Consider the following 27,110-nt stretch of genomic DNA (forward strand, 5'->3'; position numbering starts at 1 on the left):
TGTGTCAGGCTGAACATTCATCTCAGAATGTAATTTCTGTACACGGAGACATTGATATATTGAGCCTGGGCAGCGAGTGCCAGACATATTAATACAGACAAATGTTGGTGTAGGCATTAAGATAGCAACCTTAAGCACAATGGTTACAAATTCAAAGGGACAAATCATCACAGTGTTTTGGAAGGAAATGATTTTGCAGTCATCGAGTGTTTTAGGTAGATAAGAGCAGAATAGATGTCATAGGAGATCCCATATGAATTCAAGAAGTGTAGATCCCCCTCCAGACATATACCATGTAATCAGCTTACACCCACTCATGATAGATATTGGATGATTGTCATAGTTCATCTGGTACATTTATAGCTTATATTACTTTGGATGATAAAAATGAAGCGATTGTGGTGAACTGCTGTTACAAGCATTCCCAGGCTGTTCTGACGGTATCTTGCCCACATTGCAAATAATTAAATCAGCCAATTATAGCAGGTGCATTGGATTCATACCATCATATATACTGCAGATGTTCTAACAGTTTAGTGATATCACTCAGGTGCAATGGGGTAACTACAGAGGGTTCAGGGGATGCAGCTGCTATGGGGCCCAGCGGTTGGGGGAGCCCAAGGGCCCTGCAGACATCCCTCAGCACCCTCCTGAAGTTATTTTTTCTTAAAATAAAGCTGCGCGGCAGTGGCTGCTACGCTGTCTTGGCTCCCATCAGTTTGTGCCGCTCTGTTGAGCGTGAGCATCAGACCCGGCACCAGAGAGATGCTGCCAGCACTGTGGATCACAGGGAGGAGGAGGTCCATGCTGGGGATCGTGGGGAGAAGGAGGCCTGCGCCATGGATAGCAGGGAGGAGGAGGCACTGCACCGTGGGAAGAAGGAGGCCTCGTGCCAGGCATTGCAACGAGTAAGCCTGGCACTGCCTATTGGGAGGAGGAGGCCTCACGCTGGGAATCGGAGGAGGAGGCCCTTTGCAGAAGGAGTGCAGCCGGTGGTACACGTGCTTTCACTGAGGGGGAGAGAGGGATTAATGGCTGTCACAAAATTTTCACACCCTGCTCTCCTTTTACTACTACAACCCCCATCTCCTCCTCTACACCCCCTCTCCTAATCTACCCCATCTCCTCCTCTGCACCCCCTTTCTCCACCTCTACAACCTCCCTCTCTCCTACTCTATACCCTGCTCTCATACTCTACACCCCACCCCCTCTCCTCCTCTACACTCCAATTTCCAACTCTACACAAGATTTTCATTGGGGCCCACAGAGTACTAGTTACACCCATGATCAGGTACATGAAAGGGAGGGGTAATCTTAAGTAAGAAAAAGCACATTGTTTCCCACAACATACTGAATGATATCAGTAACCAAATTTAGAAACTACTGTTGTGAGAGGTATAAGGGAGCTACTGTAGCATTAGGGGAAGGTGCTTGTTCTCACATGCCAAATGGATCATTATGGGGTTGCTCTAGGAGAGCAGCTCTTAGTATATGTATATTTAAGTAAGAGCCATTATCATGTGGCTCTGTACTAGGAAATTTTAGGATCCACACTGTTCCTTTAGCATTTTAATTCCATTCATCACTTTTTGTATATAGCTTTGGCTTCTTACACTTATTAACAATTATTAACATTTTAGTCTTTTCACTGGTGTGCTTCCTTGGGCTTTCTGGCTTATGCTGATTTTTGGAATGCTGCACCTCGCACCAAGATATAGCGATCCAATACACAGAAAATCCTTGATGGTTTACTTGGGGGCTTCTCCATATATTTGCAAAATATGTAACCAAGATCTCTGAATTCGACTGACAGTAGTTTTTAAATCTGGTTACTGGTATCATTCAGTGTGCTGGGGAAACAATGTGCTTTTTCTAGCATAACACCATGTCCTTTTGTTTTTCAATCGTTAGCTCAGTGGGTAATATGTTGGGATCTGCAGATATCATTTAATATCAGACATATTGATTTTAGAAATGGTAATAAAATCTTAGAATTCTTAATAGAGAAAGGATATGACATATAAAGATAAATGTTCCATAAGTAGAGAGGAGGGAACATGTGTGCAGGCTCCATCTGGGCCCCCTACTCTCTGGCAGCGCAGTAGACTCTGGCTTTCTGCCAAAGTGTACTGCACATGTGCAGGTCTCCAGTGAAATGGCGTCAGCACTTTTTCCAGGGACGTCAAAACTGCACATATGCAAATCTACCGGAATATGGCCACCAGAAAGAATAGAAAAAACCCCAGGGAAATCCCCAAGAACAGTTAGTATTGTAGTCTTATATTTATTGGCTTCAACTAGCTTCTGACAAAGAAAGAAAAGTATATTTTGTGTGGGTGCTAAAGTTGTGCCTATACTGGGCATATTTATCAAAGTATACCTAAGATGTAGCAATGAGTAAGGACAGCATATATCTCCAACATTGTGGTTACTCCATTTTTGGCCATAAAAGAAACCCCCATGGGTCTTTATGGGAATACTTAGTGGTTCGATTTACTGAGCTGCTTGGCCCCAGGAAGCTAACACATCTGAAGATGGCATTCGGTAATTGTAGCTTGTGGGCTGCTGTGTTCAGATATTTTTCAGGAGATGGATCAAAAGATCCCCCCCCCCCCATTGGTGCCTATATGCACATGCACCGATTGATGTTATGCAGTTTTCTCAAGGAGGATATTTCTAAAGAAAGGGAAGAGCAAGTGGCATAATACTGATAGGGAATTGTTAATCATGAGGGATAAATTGGGTTTTAGTAGAAAGTAATTTTAGCAGGACTCAACTTGGGGAAGTACGGATGGACTTGGAGAGATGTTTCCAGAGAAGATGTCATAGAGAATGAGGCCTCATATTAAGAGAGAAAGACTGATCTTGAACTATAAAATGTATTTAGAAAACTGTGAATACTTGTTATATAGTATACAGTACATGCAAACTCTGGAGTATCAGTCCTCTTCTATTTCGATGTTATCTATCACTGTGCTGCACTTAGAATGGGCCCCCAAAGCTACACTGTGGACCTTATTCTGGTACACACGTAATGCTGGGCTGTCCGCTGCCCACCCCCCGCACCTGCAGGGCAGCCGAGAGGGGGGGGGGAGCGGGTACTAATTATCTGGGCTCAGGCTTGCTGGAGGGGCCCCACAGGGGCCCTGGTCTGACCACTCCCTTTCCCCTCCGTCCCTCCCGGGTAGCAACAGCAGCACACACTTCTACAGCATGTGGGAGGTGCCCACACCCCCACACGTAGGCCACACCCCAACATTTTACCGAGGCCCGGCATTCCTCTCGGCTGCCCTGCGCACCTGCATCACCAACCCATTGCCATGGGAATGCCCATGAAACACTGGGCGTTCCTATGGGCTGGGGCTGCTGCCCCACACCCCCTGCCCGCACTGCCAGGTGCGAACACGCAAGGGACCGAACCAATTAGAATAACCTCTATGTGATTTTAGTGTGCAGAGAAGAATGTCGGAGTGCAGTATGGCTTTTTTACAAGCACTCATGCATTAGAAAGTAGGATGCTATGTACAGTATATAACAGAATGAGAGAATATGATCATTAGAAGTAGGGATGAGCGGGTTCGGATCCTAGAGATCCGAACCCCCACGAACTTACCTTATCCAAAGACAGATCTGAGGAGTTCGCCGGGTCCCGCCATTTTCAGGAGTCCAAATTGAGGCCAAAACGTCATCATCCTGCGTCGGATTTGGATCTCTATAAAAGGTCCGGCTCCGGCGCCATCTTCATTCTGCATGTAGAAGTCAGACAGCACGGATGTTGCCGTGCTGTCTGCACAGAATATAAACCTATGGGGGACAAAAAAACACTGTGGGGGGATATACTAAGGAGGGGCAACTAATGGGGGATCAAATAGAGGCTGCATAAACTGAGTGGGGCTGCTCAAGGGGGACAACTGTAAAAGTCGGGAATCTAAAGGTACATTTACTAAGGGGAACTAATGGTGCAGGAACTTTTGTACATCTACTAAAGGGGAACTACTAAGTGGAAAACTATACAGGTTACAGCTACTAAGGGGGCATTACTAAGGCTACTACTAAAGGGGGGCTGTTACATGGGACTACTGTGGGGGACATTTAAGGGGGGCTCTCTGGAAAAAAAAGTTTTTTGCTTTTTATTTCAATAAAAAAAGGTGTTTTTTCCCTTAACCTGCAAGGGGTGTTAAGTGTGCCATATCAGTCCAGCTGTGCTGCCCAGTGTCCCGTATCAGTCCAGGGGTGCCCGCATGTGTGCCGTATATATATCCAGGGGTGCCCAGTGTCCCATATCAGTCCAGGGGTGCCCCCATGTGTGCCTTATAATTATATGGGTGCCACCATGTGTCCCGTATCAGTCCAGGGGTTCCCCCATGTGTCCTGTATCAGACCAGGGGAGCTGCCCTTTTTTTATGAAAAGAAAAAAAATGTGTTTTTATTTTTACTCCAAGGGCTGTTAAATGTGCTGTAGGGGTGAGCTAAGAGTGCCGTATAATTCAAGTGGTGTTACTAAAGTCTGCCGTATTATTCCAGGTGTGCTGCTCTTTTTTTATTAATTAAAAGAATAAAAGTTTTCTTTTTTTTTTACTGCAGGAGTGTCGCCATGTCTGCCGTATAATTCCATGCCTGCCGCCATGTGTGCCGTATCAGTCCAGGGGTGCCGCCATCTGTGCCGTATAATTCCATGTGTACTGTATTAGGTCAGGGGTGCCCGCATGTGTGACGCATAATTCCTGGGGTGAGCCAAATGTGTCATATAATTCATGGGTTGCTGCCAAGTCTTCTGTATAATTCATGGGGTGCTGCCAAGTGTGCTGTATTAGTCCAGGGGTGATGCTGTGTGCCATATCAGTCCAGGGGTGATGCTGTGTGCCATATCAGTCCAGGGGCGATGCTGTGTGCCGTATCAGTCCAGGGGTGCTATTAAGTGCGCCGTATCAGTCCAGGGGTGATGCTAAATGTGCCTTATCAGTCCAGGGGTGATGCTGTGTGCCATATCAGTCCAGGGGTGATGCTGTGTGCTGTATCAGTCAAGGGGTGCTATTAAGTGTGCCGTATCAGTCCAGGAGTGATGCTAAATGTGCCGTATCAGTCCAGGGGTGATGCTACCTGTGCCATATCAGTCCAGGGGTAATTCTAGGTGTGCAGTATCAGCCTAGAGGGGATGCTAAGTGTGCCATATCAGTCTAGTGTTTGTGCCGCACACTTGTGTGGCTTATCATAGTTATCCAGCTACCTCGGTGCAACCTTTTGCCCTAAAAACAATATTGTAAGGTGTGAGCTGTTCAGAATAGACTGGAAATTAGTGGAAATAAATGTTATTGCGGTTAATATAGCATAGGAGCAAAAAATAAAACCCAAAATTCTGTGATTTTAGCAGTTTTTATGCTTTTTAAACAAAAAATCAGAACCCAAAACCCAAAAAATCCAAACACAAAACACTTAGGAGGTGTTTTGCCAAAACCCATTAGAACCCAAAACTTCAAGGTAATCAGAACCCGAAAAGTGGCCGGTGCACATCTCTAATTCGAAGCTTATCTGAAGAAAAAAGTTAATTTAAACCACATTTTTGTTGCTGTGCATATTTATGGCCATATCTCTGTCATTCTGACAGTAGTAATAAATCTAGGCATGACTCTTATGGAATACATTTCAGATTTATCTGCTCTTTGTCAAAATGAAAAGACATATAGTATCTAACCATTGTGCGATACATACATTTAGAAACGGCAGTAGACTTTAATAGGAATGACTGTCAATGATTTATTGCCTATGAACATATAAGAATTCATCTAAGTGATCTTGCTACCGTTGTATAAAATACAGTTCATATAGTGTCCCGTGCATTTTGGGCCTAATTCATACCTGATTACACGGCTGCTACTTTTCGGAGACCAGCGACCAATTATATCCCTTTCACACCAAGCAGCAAATTACCGGGTTAAAACTTTTCAACCCAGTAATTTGCTGAATACCATAGGTAATTCTTAGTGTGAAAGGGTCAACCCAGGTGGTAAATTCTGGGTTGTCGACCCTACTCTTTACAGGGTCAGTGGCACTCCAGATTAAAAAAAACACGCTTGGAGACAGGGTTTGAGGTTTTTGAATGTTTCAATCGCCTGGAGCAATTTTCTTTAGGAATACATAAACAGATAACACTTACCAACATTTATATCTCAGTCCACATGGCTTTCTATTGTTTGGCTTACTTAAACTGTTTAACCCATCTATTATATCTACACGCAGTGGTCGAAGTGGAAATTTATAAGTGGGGGTATGCAAAAGTTAAGGATGTAATTATGCGCGCACGCGCTCGGAGAAGGGGGGCGTGGTCACTTAAAAGGGGGAGTGGCCACATATAAAGGGGCGTGGTCCCTTTTTCAGATACACATGCCCCTACAGTGCGAGATACATGTGCTCTCAGCATTGCCAGATACACATTGCCCCCCAGTGCCAGATACACATTGCCCCTCAGTGCCAGATACACATTGTCCCTCAGTGCCAGATATATGTGCCCGACAGTGCCAGATACACATTGTCCCCCAGTGCCAGATACATGTGCCCCCCAGTGCCATATACACATTGCCCCTCAGTGCCAGATACATGTGCCCCCCCAGTGCCAGATACATGTGCCCCCCAGTGCCAGATACACAATGCCCCCCAGTGCCAGATACATGTGCCCCCCAGTGCCAGTGAAGATTCCCCCTCACCTCCACCCCCCTTCCCTCACCTCTTAATTATATTTAGAATCTCAGCGGGGGCTGTCTTTCAGTCCCGCTGGCCAGACATGGATGCTGCAGATAGATCGCTGCTTAGCTGCGGCGGGCGACGGGCGGAAGTACTCCGATCACTGCCTGTCACTGAGGCCACCCAGCAATGACACGGCCTTCTCCGGACCCAGACTCCGCCTCCCTGATGATGTGGCATAACTGCACCTCCCGCCGTGGAACAAGCTCCGTCTGTGGCCAAAGTCAGCGCCGCTGTCCCTCCACTGCCTTAGGACACCACTACCGCTCTGGACGATATTTTTCCTCAGCACCGCTGTCTGTCACTATTATGCTGTGTAGCTCTGCCACACTCTCTATGCCTTCCCCCGGCCGGCGCTGCATCCCACGACGCTGCATAAAGTAAAGGCAGTGTACAGACGCTGCTCCTATTACTTAAAGAAGAAATACTCACAGTGGAGAAGTGGCGGTATACCATACCGTTGTATAACAAGCCCACTTCGACCACTGTCTACATGTATATGAGATTGCCGTAGATTCTGCTATTATATAATATATACAGTATATTTTTTTTTATTTGGAGAAAATAAATGGGCAAGTGTAAGGATCTTTTGCAACATTGACAAGGGCCAAATTGTGGTTGGAGCATCTCCTCAATGACAAGTCTTGTTTTGTCAAATACGGACGACCGTCAGACAGGATGCTGGCAGTCAGAATACTGACCCTACCTACCCTCCCCCTGCTCCCCCTAACCCCCCTGCCCACAGCCTAACCCACCCCTTCAGCTTGACCCTAATTATCCCTGCTAGGGCCTAAACCTAACCCCCCTTCCAGGTGCCTAACACTAACTTTTCCTCCCTGCAGCCAGACACCCCCCCCCCCACACACACACACACACACACACTTTGCTTCTCTGCCTTTTGGCTAAGATCAAGTGTAGTTTCTGTTATTATCAGTGGGTTTGGCCTGGCCCCTGACAGAAGAATATAGAAAGGCTAGACTGAGTAACTGCTTCAATGTGTGGAAGGTATGGGACCCCTTATGATCGGGACAGAGAAAAGTCTGGCTGAGTTCCTTCACCTTTGCCAGATGTTGGGAGGTGTTGTTTCTGTAATTCCACTGGTAAGGGAGGGGAGAAACACTGGGCCCAGTAGGTGGCTCTCTTGACAGGGTTTGTAGCCCCTGAAGAATGAGACAGCAAAAAGCAGAGTCCCGTATCCATTCCCAAGGAGCGGGGAAATGCTGGGACTGAGTAGATTGCTCCCATTCCAGAGGTTCATAGCCTCTGATGGGGAGTCAGCAAAAAGCCCAGCTTAGTACCTTAACCTTGGGATGCGTGAAACTCTCGGACTGAGTAGGTTGATCTTCCGAGGGGGCCTCAACCCTCAAGGGAGTCAATGGAAAAGCCCAGTGGAGTATCCATTCCCATGCCAGGGGTTAAAAAACACCCTAGGTGGAGCAGAGAAACACTTGATCGGATGCTGATTGGCTGACTGCCTGGAACTCAAGCTTGTACTGTGCCCCTGGGGAAACTTGGAGGTGCTGGAACCCTGCACTGGTGAGCTTGTACACCATGCACTAGTATGGCACCTGCAGTGGGCACTCTCCCTTTAGTTTAGCGCTTCATGTCTTCACCCTGGGCCTTTTGGCTGGGGTAGGACAATTTTTCACACCCCCACAGCGGGCTTTTGGCTGGGGTCTCTATTCTTATTTATTAATTTTCCTTCTCACATTTGTCACTTTGTTCACATTTTCTATTTTTCGTTAGTTTAATCACATTTTCTGGGCTGTGTGTATGACCCTTATGGGCTACCCACTCCCCACGTACCAAAGCTCTCTCCTTCAGGGGAGAGCTGCGATCCCTGAGGGCGACCCCGAGCTGCAAGGCAGAATGAAGTCTACCCAGGGTCTCTCCAAGCTTGGGCGCAGAGGACCCACCCGCCCTAACCCTTCCACTAGGGCGTGGTGGGAGAATGAAATAGTGTGCCGAGCGCACTTAAAACAATGTCCATAACAACTGTGTCGACATTCTGGTAAAAAAAAAACTGTGAAAAACCCCATGTCGACCTTTTGACTGTCGACCTAATCCATGTTGATGTAACACATGTGTCGACCTTGTTCCCTCTCAACCTATACTCATGTCGACCTTCTGTCATGTTGACCTAGACACCTGTTGACCTTCCAGCATGTTGACACAACAGTGTTGACCTAATGACTCGTGTGGGGCCATGCATCGCTATCAATATGGCCTCTACACACAGACCAATGTTGGGGCATTTTCTAAGTGATCCAGTGAGATCGCTTAGAAAATGCCCTGAAATCGCCCCGTGTGTAGGCCCCATAAGTAAATCTCCACCTGGGTATTTTTAAAGCACAATAAGCTGGAACTATATAAGTAAATGGTAATAATAAATACTACAAACAGAATTTTAATTTGATTAACCAAATATGGTTTCAAGCAATGAATATTCAATATTTCTTTCTAAATATATTAATGTAAATCCCCCCCCCAAAAAAATATCTAAAAAGGCATTTTATTAATAAAGGGTATACAAAATTAATTCTTAATTTGATTTTGCATGTCATGTAATTACTTTTAGTTTGAATTTGATTGCTATAAACATAATATGAAAAAACATATTCACTAGTGATAATGTATCAAATGACAGAGTTCAAGCCAAGGTCAAAAACACTTATTTAATTTAACAGTATGATCAAATTGGTTTTAATGATGTGTTTCTTGTCAGACATCTTTATCTTTTATCCACGGTTTTTATTTCACAGGTTTTCTCATGTGTAACTGAAAATAAAGTATTTGAATATATTTGCTCTAATCAAAGCTAAATAGAATATACATATTATTAACCCCTTCCCGACATTTGACGTACATGTACGTCATGGTCGGGAAGTACTTCCCGACATTTGACGTACATGTACGTCATGACTTCTAACTGTCACTGCGTCTAGAGACCCCCCCGGTCAGCGATCGCTGTGATTGGCTGTTCAAATCTGAACAGCCATTCACAGCGTTTCCTGTGTTACCGGCGGCTAAGCCGCTCGGTAACACAGGGATCGGTGGTGATCGGTGCTGTCAAGTACAGCACCGATCACCACCGATGTGCAGCCCCCCCTCGAACCCGCCGGGCACTCACCCGGCAGCAGCAGCAGCTCCCCCGGAGCGTCTGGAGCGCACGCAGCGCTGCCCTCCTCCCCCCTCCCCCCCGCAGCAGCAGCAGCAGCATCAAGCTGCAGAAAAAGTTATAAAATTAAATATATGCACTGAAAAAATATATTTATATATATATATATATATATATACACACATATATATATATATATATATGTGTGTGTATATATATGTATATATATAAATATATATATATATATATACACACATATATATATATATATATATATATATATATGTGTGTGTGTATATACCGCACCGATTACCACCGATCGCCAGCCCCTCGCCACCTCCCACCCGGAAGCCCCCCTCCCTCCCACCCACCCGGCTGCCGCAGCGCCAGCACCCCTCCCACCCCCCCGCCAGCCGCAGCGCCAGCCCCCCTCCCAAAGCTGGTGACTAAAATGGGGTCACTTGTGGGGGGGTTCCACTGTATTGGTGCTTCGGGGGTCTTGCTAATGCGACATAGCACCCACCATTCATTCCACCACCAAAAATCACTCCTTCCCTTCTGAGTCCTGCCATGCACCCAACTGGTATTTTTTGGTCACACGTGAGGCATTGCCGTACTCGGGAGAAATTGGGGCACAGATTTTGGGGTGCTTTGTCTCCTTCATTCCTTGTGAAAATAAAATTTTTTGAGCCAGAACTGCATTTTTGTGTAAAAAATTACATTTTTTTGCACAAAAATGCAGATCTGGCTCAAAATTTTTCATTTTCACAAGGAATGAAGGAGACAAAGCACCCCAAAATCTGTGCCCCAATTTCTCCCGAGTACGGCAATGCCTCATGTGTGACCAAAAAATACCAGTTGGGTGCATGGCAGGACTCAGAAGGGAAGGAGTGATTTTTGGATTTTGCAGCACAGATTCTGGTTGAATGACCCCCGAAACACCCATACAGTGGAACCCCCCCACAAGTGATTCCATTTTGCAAACTACACCCTTCAGGGAATTCATCAAGGGGTATAGTGTACATTTCAAACCCCCCGGGGTTTCACCAATTTTGATACAACTGAGCTGTGAAAATGAAAAATAATTTTTTTTCATTTTCACTGCCCAGTTGTACCACAATTGGTGAAACCCCTGGGGGTTTGAAATGTACACTATACCCCTAGATGAATTCCCTGAAGGGTGTAGTTTGCAAAATGGGGTCACTTGTGGGGGGGTACCTAACTTTTAGCATCTTATGGTGCCTAGAAACCTACATTGTGCCTAAAAAATAATCTCATAAAAAGGAGGCTCCAAAATCAAGTAGGTGCTCCTTCTATTATGAAGCCTGTGGTTTGGTCACCGTGCACACTAGGGCCACATATAGGATATTTATGAAAACCAAAGAATTGGTGGAATCAATTTTTAGTCACATTTCTCTAGTAAAAGCTACTGTGTTCCTTAGAAAAATGTATTAAATTTGCAAATCTGCAAAAAAAATGAAATTTTGAAATTTCACCTACACTTTCTTTTAATTCCTGTGAAACACCTAAAGGGTTAACAAACTTCCAAAATGCTGTTTTGAATACTGTGAGGGGTGCAGTTTTTGAAATGGCATCATTTATGGGGGTGTCTCACATACAAGTCACTCAAAGTCACATCATAACTGACCTGGTCCCTAAAAAAATCAGAGTTTGAAATTTTCTTGAAAATTTGAGAATTTGCTATTCATATTTGAAGCCTCCTAGTGTCCAAAATAATGAAAAGGAGGTTGAAATAATGATTGCAACATAAAGTAGACATATGGTCTTTGTTAGTTATTAACTATTTTGAGTGGTATGTTTATTTGTCTCACAAACAGAAAATGTGACATTTTGCAAATTGCAAAATTTTCCATTTTTTCACGACATTTTGGTATTTTTCACAAAAAAACACAGACTGTATCGACCCAAATTTACCATTAACTTGAAGTACAATGTGTCACGAGAAAACAATCTCAAAATCACTGGGATAAGTAAAAGCAAAAAAAAGTTATCCCCACTTAAGTGAAACATGTCAGATTTGAAAAAAATGGCTCTGTCAGGAACGCAAAAACTGGCTCTGTCAGGAAGGGGTTAAAGAAAATCTAGATGGCATTTACTTATCTCATTTACAGTTGTTTCACAATCCAGAATGATAAATACAACATTTAGGATTTCTATAATTTACTAATGAGAAGTAAAATAAAATTGCTAAGGGTATGTGCAGTGGTAAAAGCATCAAGGCCTTTATCACATCTAAAAGCTGTGTGCAAGGATGTAGCTACCATAAGTACAGGGAGTGCAGCTGCTATGGGGCCCACAGCTGAGAGGGGCCCAGCTTCCCTGTTAAAGAAACAAGTGTTATATGCATTTTCCCATTAGGCAAAACATACTGTAGGTACTTACATATGATTGCCTTGGGGCCTACAATATATCTAGCTATGCTACTGGACCTTATCATTGTAATGTGATACAAAATGAACAGATGGGCTTGCTCAAAAATGTTACATAATATGAAGTAAAGGCACTATAGTTTGGCATTATATTAAGGGTGGGGAAAGGGCACTGTAATGTGGCATAATATGAATTGGAGACACTGTGGGTGAAATTTAATAGAATCTCCTTTTTTTTAAAGTGGCAATCATTTACACTGCAAAATCAAACTGATTTTGCAGTGAAAATGATTGCCGCTTTAAAAAAACTGGAGATTGCGTACCAAATCTTTCACTTTCTGAATCTCTCATCCTATTAAATTTCCCCTTTATGTCATAATGTGAATTGGGGGTACTGTGGTGCATAATGTGTACTAGCAGCCTAACTGTAGAGCAGGCATGTCCAAACTATGGCCCTCCAGCTGTTGTGAAACTACAAATCCCATTGTGCCTTGCCAGGGTTTTGTTATTAGGGAATGCTAAAACTATGGCAAGGCATTCTGGGATATGTAGTTTTACAACAGCTGGAGGGCCACAGTTTGGACATGCCTGCGTAGAGGCATTTTAGATGCAGATATGATAAAATCACCCCAATCCACATTCTGGTATTTGAATAGATTGCAAGTGTGTATTAATTATCGTGTGCAGGGACAGAGCTGGCAAGAATTTTTTGTGAAAAATACCCAGATGATGAGCTGGACATGCGCCATTGCTGACATCATCACCGGTACCGCGCCTGCTGAACAGCCTCATGCAAGAGGTGTGTGAGAGGTATTTGCTACTTGCCTAACTGCTGTCTGCTGGGAGGTTTCAGCTTCAGGACCAGGTGGTGGAGCCTGAGACGCTAGTGACACTAACATGATGTGTATGCAGAGCTGCCTATAGGCTGCCAGGAGGCACTGCAGCTATGCTTGCTATGCCGTGGAGACTGAGGGCAATTGTGAAGGTGGCAGGGGGGTGGGGACGAGTTGGGGGTTCAGGGTTCAAAGGTCGAAAATGTTGTGCCAAGCAGCAGATCGACCACTAAATGTGAAGCCTTATCAGGAGTCATTTGAAACCCACAGAAACGTCAGTTCAAAAAACAATTACAGACGAAAGGTTTTTACAGACGCGGCACGTGTACAGAAGAACAAAGAATAATAATTTACAAATTAAAAAAACAGTTGAATCAACATGAAATAAGCAACAATATACTATTTGGGAGAGAATTACATGCCATACCGCAGGGGTGATATATATACTACAATGCCCCTGTGATTTCCAATACATTGGGAAAACAAAAAGAAAATTAGATTACAAAAACACATCTGTAATATCCGTAATAGGAAGGATGATCACAGTATCCCCATACATTATAAGGAGACACACAGTAGTGACCCAGGTACGCTCAAGTTTATAGGTCTTCCGTGGAGAGGCGACGACCAAGAATATCTTCTGACAAAAGAAGAAAGTAGAATAATATTCAATATGGGAACCCTGATTTCAAAAGGATTGAATATAGATCTAGAGATGGTCAGGGTTGGGGGGGTTCAGAGCGGCAGTGGGGAGCAGCGATGGTGGTGGGGGAAGTGGTGAATGGTGGTGGGGAGCTCCGTCGGAGGGGGGCACTCGCGCGTCAAGTGCGCGCCCACCCCCTTCCAACGGCTGGCGGGGGCTGGCGATGGCGCACTCCATCTGTATTAAAAAAAAAATCATTTTTTTAAGTATAAATTCTATATACACTTATATACATATAACTTTACTTTAATAGTTTTATGTAACCTATTGTGTCTGTGTTATGTGGTAAATAAAAAATGATTTGCCTAGAAGGAATGTCAATTCAAAATAAAGAGGGCATAACAGTGGCAAATGCAGGATTTTTAAAAGGGTCTCCAAATGTAATCCAAACTCTTCCTCTCTGCAGCACATTGGAGTAGGTACGGGAGTTTGAGGGAGCAGTAACAGCCCTGAAATTTAATATTTTTATATACTGCATGGAATACAGTATTAATATTTAACAGTATATATAGTCTATAGTATAGGTTGTTTCAAACATTTAAATAAGATAAGTGGTCAGGAAAAGGTTAAACATCATAATAAATAAATAAATACACAAACATAATAGAACCAGTTTTGCACTTTCTAAGCTCACACTTTCTAAGTCTCTTCCTCCTGGCAGCTGCTCTCCGGTCCACTGCAATGTTTGAGGACTCAGATCCACACATACAGTAAATGAGGTAGAATAAGCTGGGACACTAGCAGCTCTATTCATATTATTTACAAGTGCTATTGTTGTCATAATATACGGCACTTGCCAAGAGAAGGAGGGCAAACAAAAAACCCTCCTGCATTTGCCTATGCAAAAAAGCAGCCTTCTAGAATGTAAAATTGCTGCACCAATACCGTTTTGCTATACTTGCGAATTTACATCTAAGAAGGAACTGATGCGCCCTTAAAGCCTGAAGGGCATAAGTAACATAAGTTCCAGAGTGACACGCCGCTGCCAATATATTGAGAGGGGTCGGAAGTGATGTACGCTCATACTCCAGGAGGAAGGAAGAAGTGGAAGTTACGATGCGGCGATGTCAATACATTGAGAGGGGCGGACATGACGCTCACACTCTGGGAAGAGGGAGAATCAAATTCAATTTGCAGACAGCTTCCCTAGAAGTCTTGTTAATTGAGGTATTGGCCGGCACTTTAAGTTAATTCATAATTTCTTGTCTTTGGTTCACTTTTTATCTATTAGGTACATGAAACAATTATTTTTACAATAACTCCAATGTATTGACTGCAGACACCACTATTTTATTATTGGAAGAAACATACCCCCGATGAAGTCTTGACATAAGATGAAACGCTTTGGGTCATTTCACTTCTGTTTTGTATGTTTACATTTACTACAATCCCTTCCAGACAAATTCATGTGTTCCGTGATATAGGAGTAATTGCCATAATGTGCCATAGGATTATTTTATGAATTTATTGTCTGGTTAATTGTGTATTAAATAATCTTTATATTAAATAATCTTTTTATTGAAAGAAACCATCTTTATAGATAATATATTCTGTAAATAAATACAGTGCTGGTTCAATATTCTTACTTTTTCCTTTTCTGTATATTCTGAGGATTGACAATTCTCGAACCATCGTCACAGTTTACAGTACCCCTTATCACACACCCCTTTCTTTTTCTAAGCAGATTCAAGGTAGTCCTGGCAAGTCAGAGCCTGGGCTCACTACTAGCGGTTTATGTTAACCAACAGTGACTGTGAGCATTGACATTAACTCCTTAAGGGCTTAAAAAAATATAAAATAAAGAGTGATAAACAACCAGCCGAGCAGCTCCTACTTGTCATTTTTCAAACCCAGCCTGGCAGTTAGGAGCTGATTGGCTCATTGTTTATTGCTCCCCATTCTATTACTTTTTGAAGCTTGATACATCTGACCCTAAGTATGATAGATCCTGGCCTCAGGAGAGGAGGAGTTAGGGGACAGTGCTGCTTCTGCATTCCTGGCCCGACAGCCAATAAACACAAGACTGACAAGGCAAATAATATTTGCCTAAATGCCAGGGCCCCTTAAGGTCACATGCATATGGGGGTGGGCAATATCAGACTGTGCCTATGCACACCCTAAGTGCTCGCCTACAGACATACTCCTAAATCCCATAGGTCTGGCTTATATTTGAAATGGTCTACCCTGGTTGAAAGTCCCTTGTCCATGACGCTGCTCACTAGAAGAGTTTTTCCCAGCATTTGCAACTGAGGCAGGTGACCCAGCTTAAGTATGAAAGGTGCGACCTGGGTCCCTAAAAAAATATTCAATAGCCAGGGCATACCTCCCAACATGACCCTCTCCAGGAGGTACACATTGCTTTGCTCCTGGACTTTCCCATAATGTACGATTGCCATCACCTGTGTTGAACAGGTTAATTGCTAAGAAAGATGCTTCAACACAGGTGACGGTAATCATACATTTAAGAGGAAAGCGCAGGAGCAGAGCAATGTGTCCTTCCTGGAGAGGGTCATGTTGTCAGGTATGGCCAGGGACATCTCCAATCTCCCAATGAATGCTGGAATATCTGAGTCACTGGAATACCTGGGTCCAATGTAAAAGGGAATTCCCTGAGTCATCACCCATTTGTGATGCTTTAACCCATGCTCTGTGTCCCGGGCCAGAGTCGGGTTTAAGCACAGTAATTACAGTCTGAAATGTGTAACAATACCCCTTTATCTGATTCACAGTGAATTGTGTCATCCTTGAGGCTATAAAAGGCCTACAGTACCTCCCACAACAAATGTAAATCAGGATGACATAATTTTCTGTAATCTGTAGCCAATCACATACTGTATATAGCAATCTACTGTAATTGCCTGTGCAGTTTGACATCTGTACTTTTTGGGATTCTATTTTAAATATTGATGCAGAAATATGCTTAACCTTTCGAGTGCCAAGTGAATTTGTCAAAATAGGTCTAAAAATTGCCAAGCAAACTTTTTTATTCATTATAATGACCTGTAATGTTTACCTTACATAAAAATATAATATATTTGCACACAACATTTTTTATTTGGATTTATATAACAAATGTGAGCAACGTTGGCATTTAGTGGATATTTTTCACATCTCTCACAGAGATGTTGGCACTCAAAGGGTTAAATAATAAGGTAATGACGACATTAGTCTAAGAAGGGTAAAAATAGAGTTTACAGAATCATATTTCCAATGCCTGATAGACATTCATTTAATGTATTCTTTAAATATTATAGGCTAATCACAATAGAGTGAATAAAACATCTTCAACTTCAAAGAAATCTGTCTATTCTCTGCTTCTTTGGAATTTGGGAAATTGGCTCCTTACACAATCCAATCTCACTTTGAGGATAATCTATCACAAGAGCCTCATCATTTCATTTCAAGAAGGAGATTTGCTCCTATATAATATAAACAGAGACGATCAGTTTCCACTTGTATTATTACTTACTATACCATTTTCTGGCTGCCTTATCATTGTCTGGCATTCTGCACAAGTTGTTCTTCATAGAAAGGCTGAGATATAATAGCTTTAAAAATGACAGGTAATTTGAAAACACAATTGATAACATATAATAAGTGGATCTTCTGACATGCAGCCTCAGCTGTTTTATTTGCTACGTGGCAGATGAGGAGACACCAAACCAGCACATCTCATGGGGTTATACTGTGGTTACTGTTATGAGCCACAGAGTGGCTCATTCCTGTTTTTGGTATTTTGTTAAGTATTTTTATGTTCTGTTTGTATGTTCTCTCCGGATTTAGCCTTCCGGGTTTTGCTTTATTTACTTATCCTTGTTTTTGTATCTATGGGATTGCAGCCTGTGCAGCACAGCTGCTCCAATTAGACCTGTAGCTAGGGTGTTCTGTCAGGCTGCTCAGGCGTGGCTTGTGTGCTCAATAGTGGGCTTTATAGTCTGTTCACACCAGCACTGGGGTGCTGGTTATAGAGTCTGGTTTCAGTCTTGTTCCTGGTCCGTAGTCCTGAGAGATCCTGTCTGTATTGAGTTTCAGTCCTGTCCTGCAGCCTGTGTTGTCCTGTCCTGCAGCCTGTGTTTTCCTTTCCTGCAGAGATCTGCCATAGTCCTGTCTGTTGGTTGAGGAGCTGCAGCCTGGTCTGCAGCCTGGTGTCCCTGCCGTGCTTTGCCTTGTCACTACAGCCGTTTCATCTGTCCGTCTTGTCTGTCTGTCAGGGAGCTGCAGTCCACATAGGCTAACTTGGCCACACTCATTGAATCCGGTATCACCTTCTGGCATTGTTGCCTTTGTACTCCTCTTCCTTTTGTCCAGTCTGTCAGTCCCTGTGTTATAGTCTGTTTTGTATCGTTTGTTCTTTTAGTTGGTTTTCCTCTTATCACCTCACGATCTCCACTGGTGCTTTGTCTCCAATATAAGTCCATGCTGCAACGGAGTTTGCCCTTACAGCCGGGGCGGTTACAGGCAAAGACTAGCCCACAGGCACCAATGGACCACTGAGGGGGATAATAGAGTTAGGGTCCAGACTAGGGACAGCTGTGTATTACCCGCTTCCTAACAGCTAGTTTCTGTTTCTTTTCCTATTAAATAAACTACAGGTTTAATCTATAACATGCACCTATCTATCTATCTATCTATCTATCTATCGATCTATCTATCTATCTATCTTATTGCTACTGTATATATCAATGCAGTATTTACTCAGGGGGGTACATATGTATGTGTATGTCAGTAGACAATGAAACGCTTCAGTAAGTACTACCATTGGACATTGGATGCAATTTGGACACTCTACTGCATTGAACCAGCTCCATAACTGTGACTGACTTCTGATCCAGTTACTGCTGCTTTACAATAAAGCTATTGGGATACCACCACCTGCAAAATTTGGGATTGCTGATCCGCAAGATCATGAGGTCCTCTTGCCAAATGCAGTTTTCACCACGAATGTAGGAATTGCGGAGTCGATCACCCTGCCAAAACCTTCAAGTCTGCTGCACCCAGCGATGCCAGCTCTAGCTCTAAGTAAGGCCCCCTCTCCCATAGTGGTTTCCAAGTTGGAGCGCTGTTTGCGCTTTTACCCGAATTGGGAGGATGCCAGTTTTTTGTTGCGAGGTTTTAGTTGTGGTTTTAGTATGCTCATTCCCCAGGTGGTCAGGGTGGTTGCCCACAGGAATTTGAAGTCAGCGGTGGATTTCCCCGGGGTGGTAAGACAGAAGGTGCAGGCCGAAGTGGCATTGGGCAGGATGGCTGGACCTTTCTCCTCTGAGCCCTTCAAAGGTGTGTTTTTCACCTTTGGGCGTAGTGCCCAAGAAGGCTCCAGGTAAATACCGGTTAATCGAGCACCTGTCACACCCACGGGGCTTCCATTAAAGACGCCAATCCTGAGGATGTATGCAGCATGCGTTATCAGCTATTTGATGAGGTACTCTGTTTGGTCTGTAGTTTGGGGCAGGGCACACTCATGGCTAAGCTGGACATTGAGTCCGCTTTCCGCCTCCTCCCGTTACACCCCGACTCATTCTGTTTTATGGGTTTTCAGCTAGAAGGGGGCGTTTTCTTAGATAAATGTTTTCCAATGGGCTGCTCTGTCTCTTGCTCCTACTTTAAGAAGTTAAGCACCTTTTTACATTGGTGTGTCCAGGATGATACGGGGTGCTGCGGGGTAGCTCACTACCTGGACGACTTCCTCTTTGTGGGGCCAGGAGACAGCAACACCTGTTCCCTCATATTATCCTCCCCCATCCGGATATTTGAGGTCATGTGGGTACCAGTCGCCGCTGACAAGACCGAGGGCCCTATGTGCGTCCTCTCCTACCCAGGCATAGATATTGACACGGCAGTCGGTTGCTGCTGCCTGCCGGCTAACAAGGTCCATAAGCTACCACAAAATTATCACTATTACCAAACAGCGCTCGTAGATACTGTACAGTCCTTATATTTTCTGTAGGGAAATTTCTCCTTTCTTCTTTCCTTTTTTCTCTGTATATCAGTTGAATGTCCACATATAAAGGGGAAAGAAAAGGAAAAAGGATATGGTGTAGTTGTCCTAAATAATTGAAAAATTCTATTGCAGAGAGGACTGTGTATTCGTTGTCGTACCGTACTCACACATAAGTGGAGTAAATACTATATATAACGGTATCTTTTATAACGGGTAGGATGTTCTAGATGCGTACAGTACTCACACTTCAAAAAAGTGGATTCCTCTCATAAAGGTATCTTTTCTGTACACATACGTTCTATCTTCTTTTATCATGAATTACGGATATCATCAACTGTAAATATGAAAATTCAGGGATAAAGTGGGCGTACCCAACTTACGCTTCTATAGATGATGTCACTCCCGTAGCGATTTCTTTATGGATCTCCTGATCCTGGGTTCTCCAGAACTCACTGATGTGTCCAATAAATGTATATATGGCTCAGTTTAAGGGATAAAAATGACTTTTATTATATAAAATAATTTAAAAGGAATCAATAGATTGGATAGATGGATAGCGCACTCTATGTGTGGTGTGTGTTTGGGAGGGGGGGGTTTGGGGATGGGAGATGGGAAAAGGGAGGGTGGGAAAAGAGTGGTGGGGAGGTACAGGGTGGGTGGTAATGTTTTCTAAATGACAGTCAGGAGGATGGAAGGTAAATTATAAGATATTTATTTGGAACAAAGTAATAATACAAGCGGGTGCTCCGCTGGGAATGGTGTCGACACAGTCAGATCATCAGATTGCACTGCTGACCTTTAACCAACAAGCATCACAAATCACCATGACAGCACGCAAGACGTGAGACACTCCCACCAACGTCACAGACTGGACCCACCCCCATACCCTACTTAAACCCTCTTTATACCTACAAAAATTATCCTTGACAAAGGCTGTTTTAGAGCTGAAACGCGTTGGACCCATACAGCATCTACGGGCGTCTATTGCCTTCCACACACCTTTCATTCACCTCCGCCACCTCTGTGCCAGCACGAGACGCTGACGTCACCACAGCGCGCCGGGACACGCCGCGTCCCACAGACCGGCACCCGGCACCCGCTAGGAGCGGAGGAAAGACCGCACACCACGCTGCATCAGCCGCAATACACACAGGATCGCCCGGCACTCCCAGGGAGCCCAGGACGTCCGTACAACATCAACGAACAGGGTAAGGAACAAGGTGCGGGACGCCGCTAATTACCTGCTTCCATCCCTGCAGAACTGTATTGCACTGTATTGCACCATCCTACTTTAGACTCTAAATTGAACAGCACACAGACATTGGAGGAGACATAAGTCCGCTGGACTTATGGTTTAAAGGTACCTGTTGGCACCCTGATTTCCCAAGGGACTCCTCACCACCAGCACGCTGTCAATTCATACAGAGACTCCACACCACACTGTATCTCGATAGGAGACATATGTCCCTTTAGGACATATGGTAAAAGGGAACCTGTTGGCATCCTAATCCATCCAAGGGCTCCTATAGGGACAGTGAAGTGTGCATCGACATTTTACCGACACTGCTCCTTGGACTGTGTCGACACCATTCCCAGCGGAGCACCCGCTTGTATTATTACTTTGTTACAAATAAATATCTTATAATTTACCTTCCATCCTCCTGACTGTCATTTAGAAAACATTACCACCCACCCTGTACCTCCCCACCACTCTTTTCCCACCCTCCCTTTTCCCATCTCCCATCCCCAAACCCCCCCTCCCAAACACACACCACACATAGAGTGCGCTATCCATCTATCCAATCTATCTGTACTTAAGGGGTCCTGGACAACCCCTAGGATCAAGCAGCACCACGCACACCTAGCAGGTAGAGCGCAATATACCCCCAATTCTGCATTAAAAGGAATCAATGACAAGAAAAACTGGGCCTAGGAACAGATGGAACAAGTATCACTTATTGCAAAATATAAAGGGGGAGCCAACTCTGGACTGATGATTCCCCACAAGTGTTACCAAGTTCCTGGACACAGGTCTGTAGTCATTGGGTTCCCAAATCTCTCCACCAACGCGTTGCGACCATAAAAAGTTTTCCTCAGGGTGTGAGAGTGAAAGCTCAATGACTCCTTTATATACCCATCGATACTCCCCACCCCTTCCTGGGTGGGATTAGCAGTGCAAATCATTACCAGTTGACAAATTCATTGCTACAGGTTGTTAAAATACATGGTAATATTCATAAAGTTAATGCCAATAAATATACTGTTATAAAAAAACTTCAAAACAATAAATATATACTATATAAGTTCATACACGCCACTTTGACCCGCAAAATGGCATGAATGGAACGCAGGGTACTTCCGGCGGAAGTTATAAGAGTGATGCTGTACTTAAATAATAAAGCACATAAATAAATGAATGCATATACATTAGTGATAGTGGTGGAACAAATATAGATGATAGAAATATCAAAAGAGGCAAATTCTATGTAGAAAGATGATCCGCCTCAAAGCGTGTGCATTCCATTGCCGGTGGAACGCACCGCCATTTTGGGGGAAATGACACGAGAGCCGTTCGGACATTGAGAGACGCCCAGATAAACTCTGAGCATGTGCATTCCATTATGAGTGGAATGCACCACCATATTGGAGGAAATGACACCCGGGCAGAGTCAAGTTTATTATAAAGTCCACCCAGCTATATGGAATCTGGCAAGTGCGTTCCATAATTGAGTGGAACGCACCGCCATATTGTGGGCGGTACCGAGCGACGTCATAATATAATAAATAGAATTTTAGAGGGGCCCAAATAATTATAATAAAAAATTATAATAAAATGCACCACAATGAAAAGGGAAAAATATAGTGAAACACAAAAACTATGCAAGCAGAAGAGGATTAACACCAGATAATGGGCCAGATTCTCTAAGCTTCAAAAGGGATAAAATGGAGAGTGATAAACAGCCAGCCAATCAGCTCCTACCTGCCATGTCAAAGACTGGGGCTGATTGGCTGGCTGTTTATCACTCTCCATTTTATCACTTTTGAAGCACAGAGAATCAGGCCCAATAATTTAATATAGACCGCATTTCGGTCTGTGCTAAAGATTCCTTCATAATATCCTTTCTCCAAATTCCTTTTATTTTACGAATTCCACAAAAATATACCAAATCTGTGGTGTTGCATTGGTGGTCTTTTTTAGAAGTGGGCCGATACATTATGGGTAGCCAGGCCTCTACAAATATTCCGAAGGTGTTCTAACATACGTTCTTTTAATTTGCGGCAAGTCAGTCCTACATATTGTTTTTGGCAGGAACATGTAAGCAAATATACTACATTTTTACTATCATAAGTGATATATTTTATAGTTGTACAAAAATCCTCTACCTATGTCCCGTAAGGCCATCATGTTTACCCCTTAAATTATTAATGCTTATATGTAATCATCTGTCTCTTTCTTTATTAGCATTAACTACCTGCATAGATATACTTTTTATTGATTATGCATTCTACTAGATCAGGGCTGGGCAATTGCGGCCCTCCAGATGTTGATGAACTACACATCCCAGCATGCCTTGCATCATTTTCAGCATGGCCACATAGCAAAACTAATGCAAAGCATCCTGGGATGTGTAGTTCATCAACATCTGGAGGGCCGCAATTGCCCAGCCCTGTACTAGATTCAAATAGTAATATATTGCTTTCTAATGTATATGGGGGGGGGGGGGGGGGGGTGTGTCTTAGAATTCACACCCGATTTACATGAGGTGCTATCATGCTGGGACTTGTAGTTCTGCAAAGAAAAACATGTGGTGCAGATGCACACTCCAGATTATTAATCAAATCAATCAGTAATAGAGGTTCTTGGTATATTCATTGGCCAAGAAATATTTGCCCACCAAGCAGCTTCACGGTGACCTCATTTCTGGTGGGTCCCTAATACTAAGTTTGAATGCTTTTTAATGTATATAATGCGTATTGTTTACAGTTGTCAAGGTGATGAGTTTTGTGTGAACTCCTGGCACGCCCCCAGGGGTGTCAGATGGGATGTCAGTGCAGGACACACCCAAGTGACGTCATCGCGACCCCTGTCCGGGACAGCGTGCAGGAGATGATGGTGGGGCTTCTATCGGTAAGGTATACAAATATTATTTGTTCATTGTTTAAGTTGATGTCCTAACCAAAGAGGCAATAGAGCGCCTCAGAAACATTGACCACAACATATAGTTGTTCTGAGTTTTATTACCTCTCGTGAGTGCCGGCCATAACTCTATTAGAGTCCGTCTGTGTGTATTTTCTTGGCAAGGTCACCGTGAGCAGATGTTTTTACCACCTGAGTGCCGGATAATCCAATAGCTGTATATATATCCACACAAACATACATCATTTATATCTCCCATCTGTCTGGCAAAACAGTCCCTTTTTTGGAACTGTCCTACCTGCGATTAGGAGTACCCCTGTCACTCGCTGCACTACTTAGTAGAGCAGTGCTGAATAGACAGAGGGAAAGGGGGCACTGGCACAGCACGTTTTTTTTTTTATTATTTACTTATTTTTCTCTTTTTTTACACTGAAGCCTGCACGGATCTAACTGACAAATGCAAGCTAAAGCCAAATTTGCCTGGAAAATGAAGTGTATTTTCCATACGTATTTGGCTGTATTTAGCGTCCGTTTACTGCTACTTAGCGGCCGCTTAGTAAATTAGGAATCACCATTCTTTTGAATGGTGATTCCTATTCATATTCTGTGTATGGATCATCAGGTCACCAGCATTGTGGTCGACAAGCATTAGGTCGACACCATTAGTTCGACATGCATTTAGGTCAACATGAGTTAAGGTCAACATGCAGGAAGGTTGACAGGGTCATTAGGGTAATGGGTAAGGTTGACGGGTTCACTGAGTCGACATGGGTTAGGTCAACATTGAAAAAGTCGACATGTTTTTTTTTCTTTAACCACAATGTCAACACAGTCAACACTAAACACTAACACTTACACTAAAACGTGGCACCAAGTCCCCTCGCATGGCTCATTGCGCTAGCCCTAGTGGATGGTAGGGCATGACATATCGCCTGTCGGCACATGTCGTGTCGACATGGACACCAAAACATAGCATCACGTCCCCTTGTATGGCTCGCTACTCTCTCCATGCTTCTGGCACGGTGCGTCGCTACGCTCGGCACACTATTTTATTCTTCCACCACACCCTAGTTGATGGTCGGGCATGAAATACTGCTTGTCAGCACATGTTGTGTCGACATGGACACCGAAACATACCACTGCTACGCTACGCTCGGCACACTATTTTATTCTCCCACCATGCCCTAGTGGATGAAATACTGCTGTCGGGACATTTTTGCTCAAAAAACAGCAAAATACCCTATGTCGACCTAATGACCCTGTCGACCTAACCCATGTCGACATTCCTGCATGTGGACCTTAAGTCCAGGGCCGCCGACAGGGGGGTGCTGTGGTTATAGCTGTCCCGGACCCCGGCCCCTGGAGGAGCCCGGGCAGCTGCCCCCCAGCGGCACGGATCATCCTCCCCCGCACCCCGCCACCGGGCCTCCCCAACCCGGCAGACCCCATCTAGGCATGCACAATGTACAGTGAAGCCTGCAGAGTGCCAAGCCTAGGACACGGAGGGGCTCGGCGCTCTGCACGCTGCATTGAGCAGTGTGCACTCCGGACCGTGAAGGAGGGAGACAGAGATGCCGATGCTGCCGCCGCTGCTTGGTGCTGGTACGTAATGGGGGTGGGGGGGTGGGGGCGTGCGTGCGGGGTGTGCTGTGCCGCTGTGCTGCTGGGGGCCCGGACTGAAGGTCAGTTCCGGGCCCCAACATTTCTAGCGGCAGTCCTGCTTAAGTCATGACGACCTAAATGCATGTCGACCTAATGGTATATAAATAAATATAAATACGAATGTGCTATGAATACAAATATGAATTGATGTATTTTTGAGATAGTAAATACGAATACACATAACAGGCATAATTTTTTATATGAATACGCCTATTTCATGCGTATTCACGTTAGTACATTTCCCCCTCACTCTTTGGAAACTGATCTTGTCAAACATGAGGGATATTTAGCCTTGATATGCCATGAGAATGGGTAAAGCAGGGACATACATTTAACATTCTTTACTCTCATACATTTCCTCCATGGCCTGTATAGTGACAGGAGCAGATTGGATAGTGCTATGGCTTTCTCCGTGGTATACATCTCCCCATATCCATCGAATTCAATGCATTTAAAATTTGTGAAAACCCGTAGAACAGCCTGATTGCATCAAAACTAGTTCCCACAGCATCAAGAGAGATGTGAAAGAAGATACAGTTTTCACATGCATTAAAAATAAAAATACATTATCTCCGCCATGACTTCCCAAGTCATCCTTTAATACACAAGTTCAGAAAGAGCAATGACCAGTAAAGAGATTACAGATAAAAGGAACAAAATATGATCCATGACACCCTGGCTGCTACAGTCCACAATATATATATATATATATATATATATATATATATATATATATATATATATATATATATATATATTATTCCAGCATAACTCTGGAATGCCTGGAGCACTTTACACCATACTTGGTACACATAATATTTACAATCTGGAAAAAAATACTGTGGGGGTAGGGCAACCCTAGCACCCGGTGAGCCCAAAAAGGGGTCCGCCCACTACACAAAGTGGGTCAGGAAAACAAGGTATGGCAACGTTGCATAACACAGAGGGGGTAGAGGACATTATTGAGTCCACATTAGGTTCATGTCCACTTAGACCACTAATCCGACCCTGCCTGGGGACCAAAAAGGGGTCCACCCACTACACAAAGTGGGTCAGGGAAGCAAGATATGGCAGAGTTGCATAACACCAAGGGGGCAGAGGACATGAGGTTTAAAAAAAAAAAACATGTGGTCAGATCTGGGAGCCCACACAGACAGGTGCAAGCCGGTCACACAATGGGCATGGCGAGAGGTTAAAAAATAAATAAATAAATAAAAGCAGGATAAAGTTCAACTAATGCTAATTGCACAACCAAACCAAGCAACGCCGGTAACTCAGATAGTTCACTATATATATATATTTATTTGCGGGAGTCTCCAAAATGCCGCAATCCGCGGGTCTCAGAGGAGGGGGCGGAGCTAAAATGGCACAATCGTGTCATTTTAGCCCCGCCCCCTCCATGGAATCAGATATTTCACCTATTTGCCGTAATGGGGGCGGGGCTTAATGACGTCAACGACAAGCCCCGCCCCCAAACTCGTAATGAAAGATTCCTCTCCGGGCTCCTCCCGGAGAGGATCTTGTGCAAGTCGGCAACCCTGATAGAGATATATATATATATATATATATATATATATATATATATAATTT

The 27,110-nt window shown here is 43.9% G+C and overlaps 1 protein-coding gene and 1 pseudogene across 3 annotated transcripts in view; one reads left to right on the plus strand and one right to left on the minus strand.

Moving 5' to 3' along the window:
- LOC146074104 (syncytin-1-like) overlaps window positions 1-27,110 on the minus strand; it is a 124,317-nt gene that overhangs the window by 40,213 nt on the left and 56,994 nt on the right. The gene's annotated exons all lie outside the window — the stretch shown is intronic.
- Window positions 7,621-7,757, plus strand: LOC146076335 (U2 spliceosomal RNA; annotated as a pseudogene).

Source organism: Crinia signifera, chromosome 4, assembly GCF_055691185.1.
Source record: "Crinia signifera chromosome 4, ASM5569118v1, whole genome shotgun sequence".
Lineage (NCBI taxonomy): Eukaryota > Metazoa > Chordata > Amphibia > Anura > Myobatrachidae > Crinia > Crinia signifera.